Source organism: Scyliorhinus torazame, chromosome 1 (assembly GCF_047496885.1).
Source record: "Scyliorhinus torazame isolate Kashiwa2021f chromosome 1, sScyTor2.1, whole genome shotgun sequence".
Taxonomy (NCBI): Eukaryota; Metazoa; Chordata; class Chondrichthyes; order Carcharhiniformes; family Scyliorhinidae; genus Scyliorhinus; species Scyliorhinus torazame.
In genome coordinates this window covers 284094367-284107615 of record NC_092707.1, presented here as the reverse complement: position 1 = coordinate 284107615, position 13249 = coordinate 284094367, and positions in this window count along the sequence as shown.

The window sequence follows — 13249 nt, the reverse complement described above, 5'->3', positions numbered from 1 at the left end:
TATCCAACAAGGTGATCAAGGCAACGTTACGATTTGAAATTGTCAGGCTTGACAGGGCGTCCCTGCTCGGTGCTCGCGCCTGCAAGCTCCTGAACCTGGTTCAGCGAGTCCACACCATGTCATCATCACCGGCCTCGCCCGATGGAAATTTGCAAGCCGACATAGACGACATTATCATGCAGTACCACAGTGTATTTGATGGAATGGGCACTCTCCTGAACCGATACAAAATACTGCTCAAGCCGAACGCCACCCCTGTAATCCATGCACCTCGCCGGATGCCGGCGCCCCTCAAGGATCATCTGAAAAAGCAACTACAGGACCTCCAAGACCAGGGCATCATCTCCAAGATCACGGAGCCAACAGACTGGGTCAGCTCCATGGTCTGCGTAAAGAAGCCATCAGAGGAGCTCCGCATTTGCATTGATCCCAAGGATCTAAACCACAACATCATGCGGGAGCATTACCCGATCCCGAAGCGTGAAGAGTTAACCAGTGAGATGGCTCATGCCAAATTCTTCACTAAGCTGGACGCCTCCCGGGCTTTTGGCAAATACAGCTGGACGCGTCCAGTCGCAAGCTGTGCACGTTCAACACCCCGTTCGGTCGCTACTGTTACAACCGCATGCCTTTCAGTATCATATCTGCCTCGGAAGTGTTTCATCGCATCATGGAGCAGATGATGGAGGGCATTGAGGGGGTACGAATATGCGTGGACGACGTGATCATCTGGTCCACAACGCCCCAGGAACACATCGCTCGCCTCAAGCAGGTCTTCCAGCGAATTCATGAACATGGTCTTCAGCTCAACAGGGCCAAGTGCTCATTTGGTCAATCTGATATAAAGTTTCTAGGCGACCACATCTTGTGACAGGGTGTGCGGCCAGACGCCGACAAGGTCTTGGTGATCAATGCCATGAAGACCCCGGAGGACAAGAAGGCGGTCCTCCGCTTCCTCGGGATGGTCAACTTTCTCGGGAAATTCAGTCCCAATATGGCGTCCCACACAATGGCCCTCCGCCATCTCATCAAGAAGTCAACGGAATTCCAATGGCTGCCCACGCATGAAGAGGAATGGTGTGAGCTGAAGGCAAAGCTCACCACAGCCCCAGTTCTAGCGTTCTTCGACCCAACCAAGGAAACCAAGATATCAACTGATGCAAGCCAGGACGGCATTGGGGCGGTGCTCCTCCAGCGAGATGACTCCTCGTCCTGGGCTCCAGTGGCATATGCCTCCAGGGTCATGACGCCCACTGAGCAACGGTATGCCCAGATCGAAAAGGAGTGTCTGGGTCTCCTGACAGGAATAGTGAAGTTTCATGACTACGTTTACGGCCTGCCAAAATTCACGGTGGAAACGGACCACAGGCCTCTAGTCCACATAATCCAGAAGGATTTAAATGACATGACACCTCGGTTCCAGTGAATTCTTCTTCGACTCCGCCGCTATGACTTTGAACTTGTCTACACGCCAGGCAAAGAGCTGATCATTGCAGATGCCCTATCCCGGTCCATCACCACACCGTGTGAATAAGGTGACTTCATCTGCCACATAGAAGCGCAAGTGCAATTGTGTGTCACCAACCTCCCAGCCTCTGACGAATGGGTGGTCCAAATTCGCGAGGAAACGGCCAAGGATCCTTTACTGCAGCGTGTGATGCAGCACCTTACCCATGGCTGGCAGAAGGGACAATGTCCCCAGTTCTTTAATGTTAAAGATGAGCTGACGGTTGTGGAGGGAATCCTTCTGAAACTCAACAGGATCGTTATTCCTCAAAGCATGCAGGCTATGGTGCTGGGTCAACTCCATGAGGGTCACTTTGGAGTTGAGAAATGCCGACGCAGAGCTCGGGAGGCGGTTTACTGGCCGGGCATTAACCAGGATATTGCCAACACGGTCCTCAACTGCCCCACCTGTCAGAAGTTTCAATCGGCTCAACCCAAGGAAACACTGCAACAGCAGGAGATCGTGACCTCTCCATGGTCCAAAGTAGGTGTCGATCTTTTTCACGCAAAGGGGCGTGACTACGTACTCTTGGTCGACTACTTCTCCAGTTACCCAGAAGTGGTGAAACTGTCCGACCTCACATCGAAGGCGGTCATCAAAGCCTGCAAAGAAACGTTCGCCAGGCACGGGATACAGCTCACGGTAATGAGCGACAGCGGTCCATGCTTTTACATCCAAGAATGGTCTGATTTTGCACAGTCCTTCAACTTCCGTCACGTTACCTCCAGTCCCCACCACCCGCAATCAAACGGGAAGGCCTAGAAATGGGTCCATATTGTCAAGCAGTTGCTGTGCAAAGCTGTAGACTCAGGCTCCGACTTCAACCTGGCAATGCTGGCATACAGGGCAACCCCACTGTCCACTGGGTTGTCTCCAGTGCAGATGCTCATGAATCGCACTCTGAGGACCACAGTTCCAACCATCCATGTTCCAGACTTTGACCACCTCCCGGGCCCAACAGAAGGCCACACATGATGCTCATGCCACGGATTTACCTGAGCTGGCTCCAGCCGATCATGTTTGCGTCCAGTTGCCTGAGGGCGGTTGGACATCCACAGCTGTTGTTGTGAAACAAGTTGCCCGAGGTCTTTCATTATTCGCAAGGCTGATCGCTCCCTGCTACAGCGCAACAGACGGGCATTGCGAAGAGTTCCACGGCCACCACATTACCGCAGTGCTCCGCCGGCTATCATGCTTCCTCCGGACGTACCCTGCCACGAGGCCACCGATTTGCCAGCGATCCTGCCGGATCATGCAACCACCGCAATGGCAGCGATCCCACCTCTCCACGTGCAGGCGGCTCCTGATCCACCTCTGCGGCGATCGACAAGAATTCATCGCCCGCCACAAAGACTGAATCTGTAGACTTAACTTTTGTAAATTTTGGTGACTGAATCCATCGACTTAAGTCTTGTAAATATTGCTTAGTTTGCCGTGTATCTGCACTATCGACACCTTCCCATGTATATACGTTTGTTCAATCACCGTTTGTATATAGTCAGGCATATATATATATATCTATATATACATAAACACACCTCAGTATTTATTTAACTCAAAAAGTAAAAGGGTGGAGATGTCATAATATCCACTCATATATATAATGAGATGCAGAAAGGCAGTGATTGACACATAGGATGACCAGTAAGCATACAACACAGCACAGCCAATCACAAGACAGGGCACTGCCACTATAAAGCCAGAGGGCACGAGGTTTCCCTCTCTCTCGGGACCCACCTACTGAGACAGTCAGAGTCCACGTGATGGCACAGTGCAGACACCATGCGGTAAGTCTGGTAAGTCTGGTCAGGCTACTACAAGGTCGCTAGTCAGATCAGTAGAGTGTCGACCCACAGCTGAATATGTACAGCAGTAAATCTACTGACTGGGGGACTGAGCGTTGCACAGGGAGATGCTGCTAATGACTGGGGGAGTGAGCGGTGCACAGGGAGATGCTGCTACTGAATGGGAGAGTGAGCGGTGCACAGGGAGATGCTGATAATGACTGGGGGAGAGAGCGATGCACAGGGAGATGCAGCTAATGACTGGGGGAGAGAGCGATGCACAGGGAGATGCTGCTAATGACTGGGGGAGAGAGCGATGCACAGGGAGATGCTGCTAATGACTGGGGGAGTGAGCGATGCACAGGGAGATGCTGCTAATGACTGGGGGAGAGAGCGATGCACAGGGAGATGCTGCTAATGATTGGGGGAGTGAGCGGTGCACAGGGAGACGCTGCAAATGATTGGGGGAGTGAGCGGTGCACAGGGAGACGCTGCTAATGACTGGGGGAGTGAGCGATGCACAGGGAGGCGCTGCTAATGACTGGGGGAGTGAGGGGTGCACAGGGAGATGCTGCTAATGACTGGGAGACTGAGCTGTGCACAGGGAGATGCTGCTAATGACTTGGGGAGAGAGGGATGCACAGGGAGATGCTGCTAATGACTTGGGGAGTGAGCGGTCAACAGGGAGATGCTGCTAATGACTGAGGGAGTGAGCGATGCACAGGGAGATGCTGTTAATGACTGGGGGAGTGAGCGATGCACAGGGAGATGCTGCTAATGACTGGGGGAGTGAGCGATGCACAGGGAGATGCTGCTAATGACTGGGGGAGTGAGCGGTGCACAGGGAGACGCTGCTCGTGACTGGGGGAGTGAGCGATGCACAGGGAGATGCTGCTAATGACTTGGGGAGTGAGCGATGCACAGGGAGATGCTGCTAATGACTGGGGGAGTGAGCGGTGCACAGGGAGACGCTGCTGATGACTGGGGGTCTGATCGGCGAACAAGGATATACAACTAATGAAGGTGGACTGAGCGATGCACAGGGAGATGCTGCTACTGACTGGGGAAGAGAGCAATGCACAGGGAGATGCTGCTAATGACTGGGGGAGAGAGCAATGCACAGGGAGACGGTGCTAATGACTGGGGGGCTGAGCGATGCACAGGGAGATGCTGCTACTGAATGGGAGAGTGAGCGGTGCACAGGGAGATGCTGCTAATGACTGGGGGACTGAGCAATGCACAGGGAGACGCTGCTAATGATTGGGGGCGTGAGCTGTGCAAAGGGAGACGCTGCTGATGACTGGGAGTCTGACCGGCGAACAGGGACATAAAGCTAATGAAGGTGTACTGAGCAATGCACAGGGAGATGCTGCTAATTACTGGGGGTGTGAGCAATGCACAGGGAGATGCTGTTAATGACTGGGGAGTGAGCGGTGCACTGGGAGACGCTGCTAATGGCTGGGGGACTGAGCAATGCACAGGGAGATGCTGCTCGTGACTGGGGGAGTGAGCGATGCACAGGGAGATGCTGCTAATGACTGAGGGGTGAGCGATGCACAGGGAGATGCTGTTAATGACTGGGGAGTGAGCGGTGCACAGGGAGACGCTGCTAATGGCTGGGGGACTGAGCAATGCACAGGGAGATGCTGCTCGTGACTGGGGGAGTGAGCGATGCACAGGGAGACGCTGCTAATGACTGAGGGAGTGAGCGATGCACAGGGAGATTCTGTTAATGACTGGGGGACTGTGCGATGCACAGGTAGATGCAGCTACTGAATGGGAGAGTGAGCGGTGCACAGCAGGATGCTGCTAATGACTGGGGGAGAGAGCGATGCACAGGGAGATGCTGCTAATGACTGGGGGAGTGAGTGATGCACAGGGAGATGCTGCTAATGACTGGGAGAGTGAGCGGTGCACAGGGAGATGCTGCCAATGACTGGGAAGGAGAGCGATGCACAGGGAGATGCTGCTACTGAATGGGAGAGTGAGCGATGCACAGGGAGATGCTGCTACTGAATGGGAGAGTGATCGATGCACAGGGAGATGCTGCTAATGACTGGGGGAGTGAGCGATGCACAGGGAGATGCTGCTGATGACTGGGGAGTGAGCGATGCACAGGGAGATGCTGCTACTGAATGGGAGAGTGAGTGGTGCACAGGGAGATGCTGCTAATGACTGAGGGAGAGAGCGATGCACAGGGGGATGCTGCTAATGACTGGGGGACTGAGCAATGCACAGGGAGAAGCTGCTAATGACTGGGGGAGTGAGCGATGCACAGGGAGACGCTGCTGATGACTGGGGTCTGATCGGCGAACAGGAACATACAGCTAATGAAGGTGGACTGAGCAATGCACAGGGAGATGCTGGTAATGACTGGGGAGTGAGCGGTGCACAGGGAGACGCTGCTAATGGCTGGGGGACTGAGCAATGCACAGGGAAATGCTGCTCGTGACTGGGTGAGTGAGCGATGCACAGGGAGACGCTGCTAATGACTGAGGGAGTGAGCGATGCACAGGGAGATGCTGTTAATGACTGGGGGACTGAGCGATGCACAGGGAGACGCTGCTAATGGCTGGGGGAGTGAGCGATGCACAGGGAGATGCTGCTCATGACTGGGGGAGTGAGCGGTGCACAGGGAGATGCTGCTAATGATTGGGGGAATGAGCGGTGCACTGGGAGACGCTGCTAATGACTGGGGGAGTGAGCGATGCACAGGGAGACGCTGCTAAAGACTGGGGGAGTGAGGGGTGCACAGGGAGATGCTGCTAATGACTGGGAGACTGAGCGGTGCACAGGGAGATGCTGCTAATGACTTGGGGAGAGAGGGATGCACAGGGAGATGCTGCTAATGACTGGGAGAGTGAGCGGTGAACAGGGAGATGCTGCTAATGGCTGGGGGAGTGAGCGATGCACAGGGAGATGCTGTTAATGACTGGGGGAGTGAGCGATGCACAGGGAGATGCTGCTAATGACTGGGGGAGTGAGCGGTGCACAGGGAGACGCTGCTGATGACTGGGGGTCTGATCGGCGAACAAGGACATACAGCTAATGAAGGTGGACTGAGCGATGCACAGGGAGATGCTGCTACTGACTGGGGGAGAGAGCAATGCACAGGGAGATGCAGCTAATGATGGGGGAGTGAGCAATGCACAGGGAGATGCTGCTAATGACTGGGGGAGTGAGCGGTGCGCAGGGAGATTCTGCTCGTGATTGGGGGAGTGAGCGGTGCACAGGGAGATGCTGCTAATGACTGGGCAGTGAGTGGTGCACAGGGAGACGCTGCTAATGACTGGGGGAGTGAGCGATGCATAGGGAGACGCTGCTAATGACTGGGGGAGTGAGCGATGCACAGGGAGACGCTGCTAATGACTGGGGGAGTGAGCAGTGCACAGGGAGAAGCTGCTCGTGACTGGGGGGAGTGAGCGATGCACAGGGAGACGCTGCTAATGACTGGGGGAGTGAGCGGTGCACAGGGAGATGCTGCTAATGACTGGGGGAGTGAGCGATGCACAGGGAGACGCTGCTGATGACTGGGGTCTGATCGGCGAACAGGAACATACAGCTAATGAAGGTGGACTGAGCAATGCACAGGGAGATGCTGCTAATGACTGGGGAGTGAGCGGTGCACAGGGAGACGCTGCTAATGGCTGGGGGACTGAGCAATGCACAGGGAAATGCTGCTCGTGACTGGGTGAGTGAGCGATGCACAGGGAGACGCTGCTAATGACTGAGGGAGTGAGCGATGCACAGGGAGATGCTGTTAATGACTGGGGGACTGAGCGATGCACAGGGAGACGCTGCTAATGGCTGGGGGAGTGAGCGATGCACAGGGAGATGCTGCTAATGACTGGGGGAGTGAGCGGTGCACAGGGAGATGCTGCTAATGATTGGGGGAGTGAGCGGTGCACAGGGAGACGCTGCTAATGACTGGGGGAGTGAGCGATGCACAGGGAGACGCTGCTAAAGACTGGGGGAGTGAGGGGTGCACAGGGAGATGCTGCTAATGACTGGGAGACTGAGCGGTGCACAGGGAGATGCTGCTAATGACTTGGGGAGAGAGGGATGCATAGGGAGATGCTGCTAATGACTGGGGGAGTGAGCGGTGAACAGGGAGATGCTGCTAATGACTGGGGGAGTGAGCGATGCACAGGGAGATGCTGTTAATGACTGGGGGAGTGAGCGATGCACAGGGAGATGCTGCTAATGACTGGGGGAGTGAGCGATGCACAGGAAGATGCTGCTAATGACTGGGGGAGGGAGCGGTGCACAGGGAGACGCTGCTCGTGACTGGGGGAGTGAGCGATGCACAGGGAGATGCTGCTAATGACTGGGGGAGTGAGCGATTCACAGGAAGACGCTGCTGATGACTGGGGAGTGAGCGATGCACAGGGAGACGCTGCTCGTGACTGGGGTAGTGAGCGATGCACAGGGAGATGCTGCTAATGACTGGGGGAGTGAGCGGTGCACAGGGAGACGCTGCTCGTGACTGGGGGAGTGAGCGATGCACAGGGAGCTGCTGCTAATGACTGGGGGAGTGAGCGGTGCACAGGGAGACGCTGCTGATGACTGGGGGTCTGATCGGCGAACAGGAACATACAGCTAATGAAGGTGGACTGAGCAATGCACAGGGAGATGCTGTTAATGACTGGGGAGTGAGCGGTGCACAGGGAGACGCTGCTAATGGCTGGGGGACTGAGCAATGCACAGGGAAATGCTGCTCGTGACTGGGTGAGTGAGCGATGCACAGGGAGACGCTGCTAATGACTGAGGGAGTGAGCGATGCACAGGGAGATGCTGTTAATGGCTGGGGGACTGAGCGATGCACAGGGAGACGCTGCTAATGGCTGGGGGAGTGAGCGATGCACAGGGAGATGCTGCTAATGACTGGGGGAGTGAGCGGCGCACAGGGAGATGCTGCTAATGATTGGGGGAGTGAGCGGTGCACAGGGAGACGCTGCTAATGACTGGGGGAGTGAGCGATGCACAGGGAGACGCTGCTAAAGACTGGGGGAGTGAGGGGTGCACAGGGAGATGCTGCTAATGACTGGGAGACTGAGCGGTGCACAGGGAGATGCTGCTAATGACTTGGGGAGAGAGGGATGCACAGGGAGATGCTGCTAATGACTGGGGGAGTGAGCGGTGAACACGGAGATGCTGCTAATGACTGGGGGAGTGAGCGATGCACAGGGAGATGCTGTTAATGACTGGGGGAGTGAGCGATGCACAGGGAGATGCTGCTAATGACTGGGGGAGTGAGCGATGCATAGGAAGATGCTGCTAATGACTGGGGGAGAGAGCGATGCACAGGGAGATGCTGCTAATGACTGGGGGAGTGAGCGATGCACAGGGAGATGCTGCTAATGACTGGGGGAGAGAGCGATGCACAGGGAGATGCTGCTAATGATTGGGGGAGTGAGCGGTGCACAGGGAGACGCTGCAAATGATTGGGGGAGTGAGCGGTGCACAGGGAGACGCTGCTAATGACTGGGGGAGTGAGCGATGCACAGGGAGGCGCTGCTAATGACTGGGGGAGTGAGGGGTGCACAGGGAGATGCTGCTAATGACTGGGAGACTGAGCTGTGCACAGGGAGATGCTGCTAATGACTTGGGGAGAGAGGGATGCACAGGGAGATGCTGCTAATGACTGGGGGAGTGAGCGGTGAACAGGGAGATGCTGCTAATGACTGGGGGAGTGAGCGATGCACAGGGAGATTCTGTTAATGACTGGGGGAGTGAGCGATGCACAGGGAGATGCTGCTAATGACTGGTGGAGTGAGCGATGCACAGGGAGATGCTGCTAATGACTGGGGGAGTGAGCGGTGCACAGGGAGACGCTGCTCGTGACTGGGGGAGTGAGCGATGCACAGGGAGATGCTGCTAATGACTTGGGGAGTGAGCGATGCACAGGGAGATGCTGCTAATGACTGGGGGAGTGAGCGGTGCAAAGGGAGACGCTGCTAATGGCTGGGGGTCTGATCGGCGTACAGGGATATACAACTAATGAAGGTGGACTGAGCGATGCACAGGGAGATGCTGCTACTGACTGGGGGAGAGAGCAATGCACTGGGAGATGCTGCTAATGACTGGGGGAGAGAGCAATGCACAGGGAGGCGCTGCTAATGACTGGGGGACTGAGCGATGCACAGGGAGATGCTGCTACTGAATGGGAGAGTGAGCGGTGCACAGGAAGATGCTGCTAATGACAGGGGGACTGAGCAATGCACAGGGAGACGCTGCTAATGATTGGGGGCGTGAGCTGTGCAAAGGGAGACGCTGCTGATGACTGGGAGTCTGACCGGCGAACAGGGACATAAAGCTAATGAAGGTGTACTGAGCAATGCACAGGGAGATGCTGCTAATGACTGGGGGTGTGAGCAATGCACAGGGAGATGCTGTTAATGACTGGGGAGTGAGCGGTGCACAGGGAGACGCTGCTAATGACTGGGGGAGTGAGCGGTGCGCAGGGAGATTCTGCTCGTGATTGGGGGAGTGAGCGGTGCACAGGGAGATGCTGCTGTTGACTGGGGAGTGAGTGGTGCACAGGGAGACGCTGCTAATGACTGGGGGAGTGAGCGATGCATAGGGAGACGCTGCTAATGACTGGGGGAGTGAGCGATGCACAGGGAGACTCTGCTAATGACTGGGGGAGTGAGCAGTGCACAGGGAGAAGCTGCTCGTGACTGGGGGAGTGAGCGATGCACAGGGAGACGCTGCTAATGACTGGGGGAGTGAGCGATGCACAGGGAGATGCTGCTAATGACTGGGGGAGAGAGCGATGCTCAGGGAGATGCTGCTAATGACTGGGGGAGTGAGCGGTGCGCAGGGAGATTCTGCTCGTGATTGGGGGAGTGAGCGGTGCACAGGGAGATGCTGCTAATGACTGGGGAGTGAGTGGTGCACAGGGAGACGCTGCTAATGACTGGGGGAGTGAGCGATGCACAGGGAGACGCTGCTAATGACTGGGGGAGTGAGCGATGCACAGGGAGACGCTGCTAATGACAGGGGGAGTGAGCAGTGCACAGGGAGAAGCTGCTCGTGACTGGGGGAGTGAGCGATGCACAGGGAGACGCTGCTAATGACTGGGGGAGTGAGCGGTGCACAGGGAGATGCTGCTAATGACTGGGGGAGAGAGCGATGCACAGGGAGATGCTGCTAATGACTGGGGGAGAGAGCGATGCACAGGGAGATGCTGCTACTGACTGGGGGACTGAGCGGTGCACAGGGAGATGCTGCTAATGACTGTGGGAGTGAGCGATGCACAGGGAAATGCTGCTACTGACTGGGGGATTGGGCGGTGCACAGGGAGATGCTGCTAATGACTGGGGGAGTGAGCGATGCACAGGGAGATGCTGCTACTGAATGGGAGAGTGAGCGATGCACAGGGAGATGCTGCTACTGACTGGGGGACTGAGCGTTGCACAGGGAGATGCAGCTAATGACTGGGGGAGTGAGCGGTGCACAGGGAGATGCTGCTACTGAATGGGAGAGTGAGCGGTGCACAGGGAGATGCTGATAATGACTGGGGGAGAGAGCGATGCACAGGGAGATGCAGCTAATGACTGGGGGAGAGAGCGATGCACAGGGAGATGCTGCTAATGACTGGGGGAGAGAGCGATGCACAGGGAGATGCTGCTAATGACTGGGGGAGTGAGCGATGCACAGGGAGATGCTGCTAATGACTGGGGGAGTGAGCGGTGCACAGGGAGACGCTGCAAATGATTGGGGGAGTGAGCGGTGCACAGGGAGACGCTGCTCATGACTGGGGGAGTGAGCGATGCACAGGGAGATGCTGCTAATGATTGGGGGAGTGAGCAGTGCACAGGGAGACGCTGCAAATGATTGGGGGAGTGAGCGGTGCACAGGGAGACGCTGCTAATGACTGGGGGAGTGAGGGGTGCACAGGGAGATGCTGCTAATGACTGGGAGACTGAGCTGTGCACAGGGAGATGCTGCTAATGACTTGGGGAGAGAGGGATGCACAGGGAGATGCTGCTAATGACTTGGGGAGGGAGCGGTCAACAGGGAGATGCTGCTAATGACTGAGGGAGTGAGCGATGCACAGGGAGATGCTGTTAATGACTGGGGGAGTGAGCGATGCACAGGGAGATGCTGCTAATGACTGGGGGAGTGAGCGATGCACAGGGAGATGCTGCTAATGACTGGGGGAGTGAGCGGTGCACAGGGAGACGCTGCTCGTGACTGGGGGAGTGAGCGATGCACAGGGAGATGCTGCTAATGACTTGGGGAGTGAGCGATGCACAGGGAGATGCTGCTAATGACTGGGGGAGTGAGCGGTGCACAGGGAGACGCTGCTGATGACTGGGGGACTGATCGGCGAACAAGGATATACAACTAATGAAGGTGGACTGAGCGATGCACAGGGAGATGCTGCTACTGACTGGGGAAGAGAGCAATGCACAGGGAGATGCTGCTAATGACTGGGGGAGAGACCAATGCACAGGGAGACGGTGCTAATGACTGGGGGGCTGAGCGATGCACAGGGAGATGCTGCTACTGAATGGGAGAGTGAGCGGTGCACAGGGAGATGCTGCTAATGACTGGGGGACTGAGCAATGCACAGGGAGACGCTGCTAATGATTGGGGGCGTGAGCTGTGCAAAGGGAGACGCTGCTGATGACTGGGAGTCTGACCGGCGAACAGGGACATAAAGCTAATGAAGGTGTACTGAGCAATGCACAGGGAGATGCTGCTAATTACTGGGGGTGTGAGCAATGCACAGGGAGATGCTGTTAATGACTGGGGAGTGAGCGGTGCACTGGGAGACGCTGCTACTGGCTGGGGGACTGAGCAATGCACAGGGAGATGCTGCTCGTGACTGGGGGAGTGAGCGATGCACAGGAAGATGCTGCTAATGACTGAGGGGTGAGCGATGCACAGGGAGATGCTGTTAATGACTGGGGAGTGAGCGGTGCACAGGGAGACGCTGCTAATGGCTGGGGGACTGAGCAATGCACAGGGAGATGCTGCTCGTGACTGGAGGAGTGAGCGATGCACAGGGAGACGCTGCTAATGACTGAGGGAGTGAGCGATGCACAGGGAGATTCTGTTAATGACTGGGGGACTGTGCGATGCACAGGTAGATGCAGCTACTGAATGGGAGAGTGAGCGGTGCACAGCAGGATGCTGCTAATGACTGGGGGAGAGAGCGATGCACAGGGAGATGCTGCTAATGACTGGGGGAGTGAGTGATGCACAGGGAGATGCTGCTAATGACTGGGAGAGTGAGCGGTGCACAGGGAGATGCTGCCAATGACTGGGAAGGAGAGCGATGCACAGGGAGATGCTGCTACTGAATGGGAGAGTGAGCGATGCACAGGGAGATGCTGCTACTGAATGGGAGAGTGATCGATGCACAGGGAGATGCTGCTAATGACTGGGGGAGTGAGCGATGCACAGGGAGATGCTGCTGATGACTGGGGAGTGAGCGATGCACAGGGAGATGCTGCTACTGAATGGGAGAGTGAGTGGTGCACAGGGAGATGCTGCTAATGACTGAGGGAGAGAGCGATGCACAGGGGGATGCTGCTAATGACTGGGGGACTGAGCAATGCACAGGGAGAAGCTGCTAATGACTGGGGGAGTGAGCGATGCACAGGGAGACGCTGCTGATGACTGGGGTCTGATCGGCGAACAGGAACATACAGCTAATGAAGGTGGACTGAGCAATGCACAGGGAGATGCTGGTAATGACTGGGGAGTGAGCGGTGCACAGGGAGACGCTGCTAATGGCTGGGGGACTGAGCAATGCACAGGGAAATGCTGCTCGTGACTGGGTGAGTGAGCGATGCACAGGGAGACGCTGCTAATGACTGAGGGAGTGAGCGATGCACAGGGAGATGCTGTTAATGACTGGGGGACTGAGCGATGCACAGGGAGACGCTGCTAATGGCTGGGGGAGTGAGCGATGCACAGGGAGATGCTGCTCATGACTGGGGGA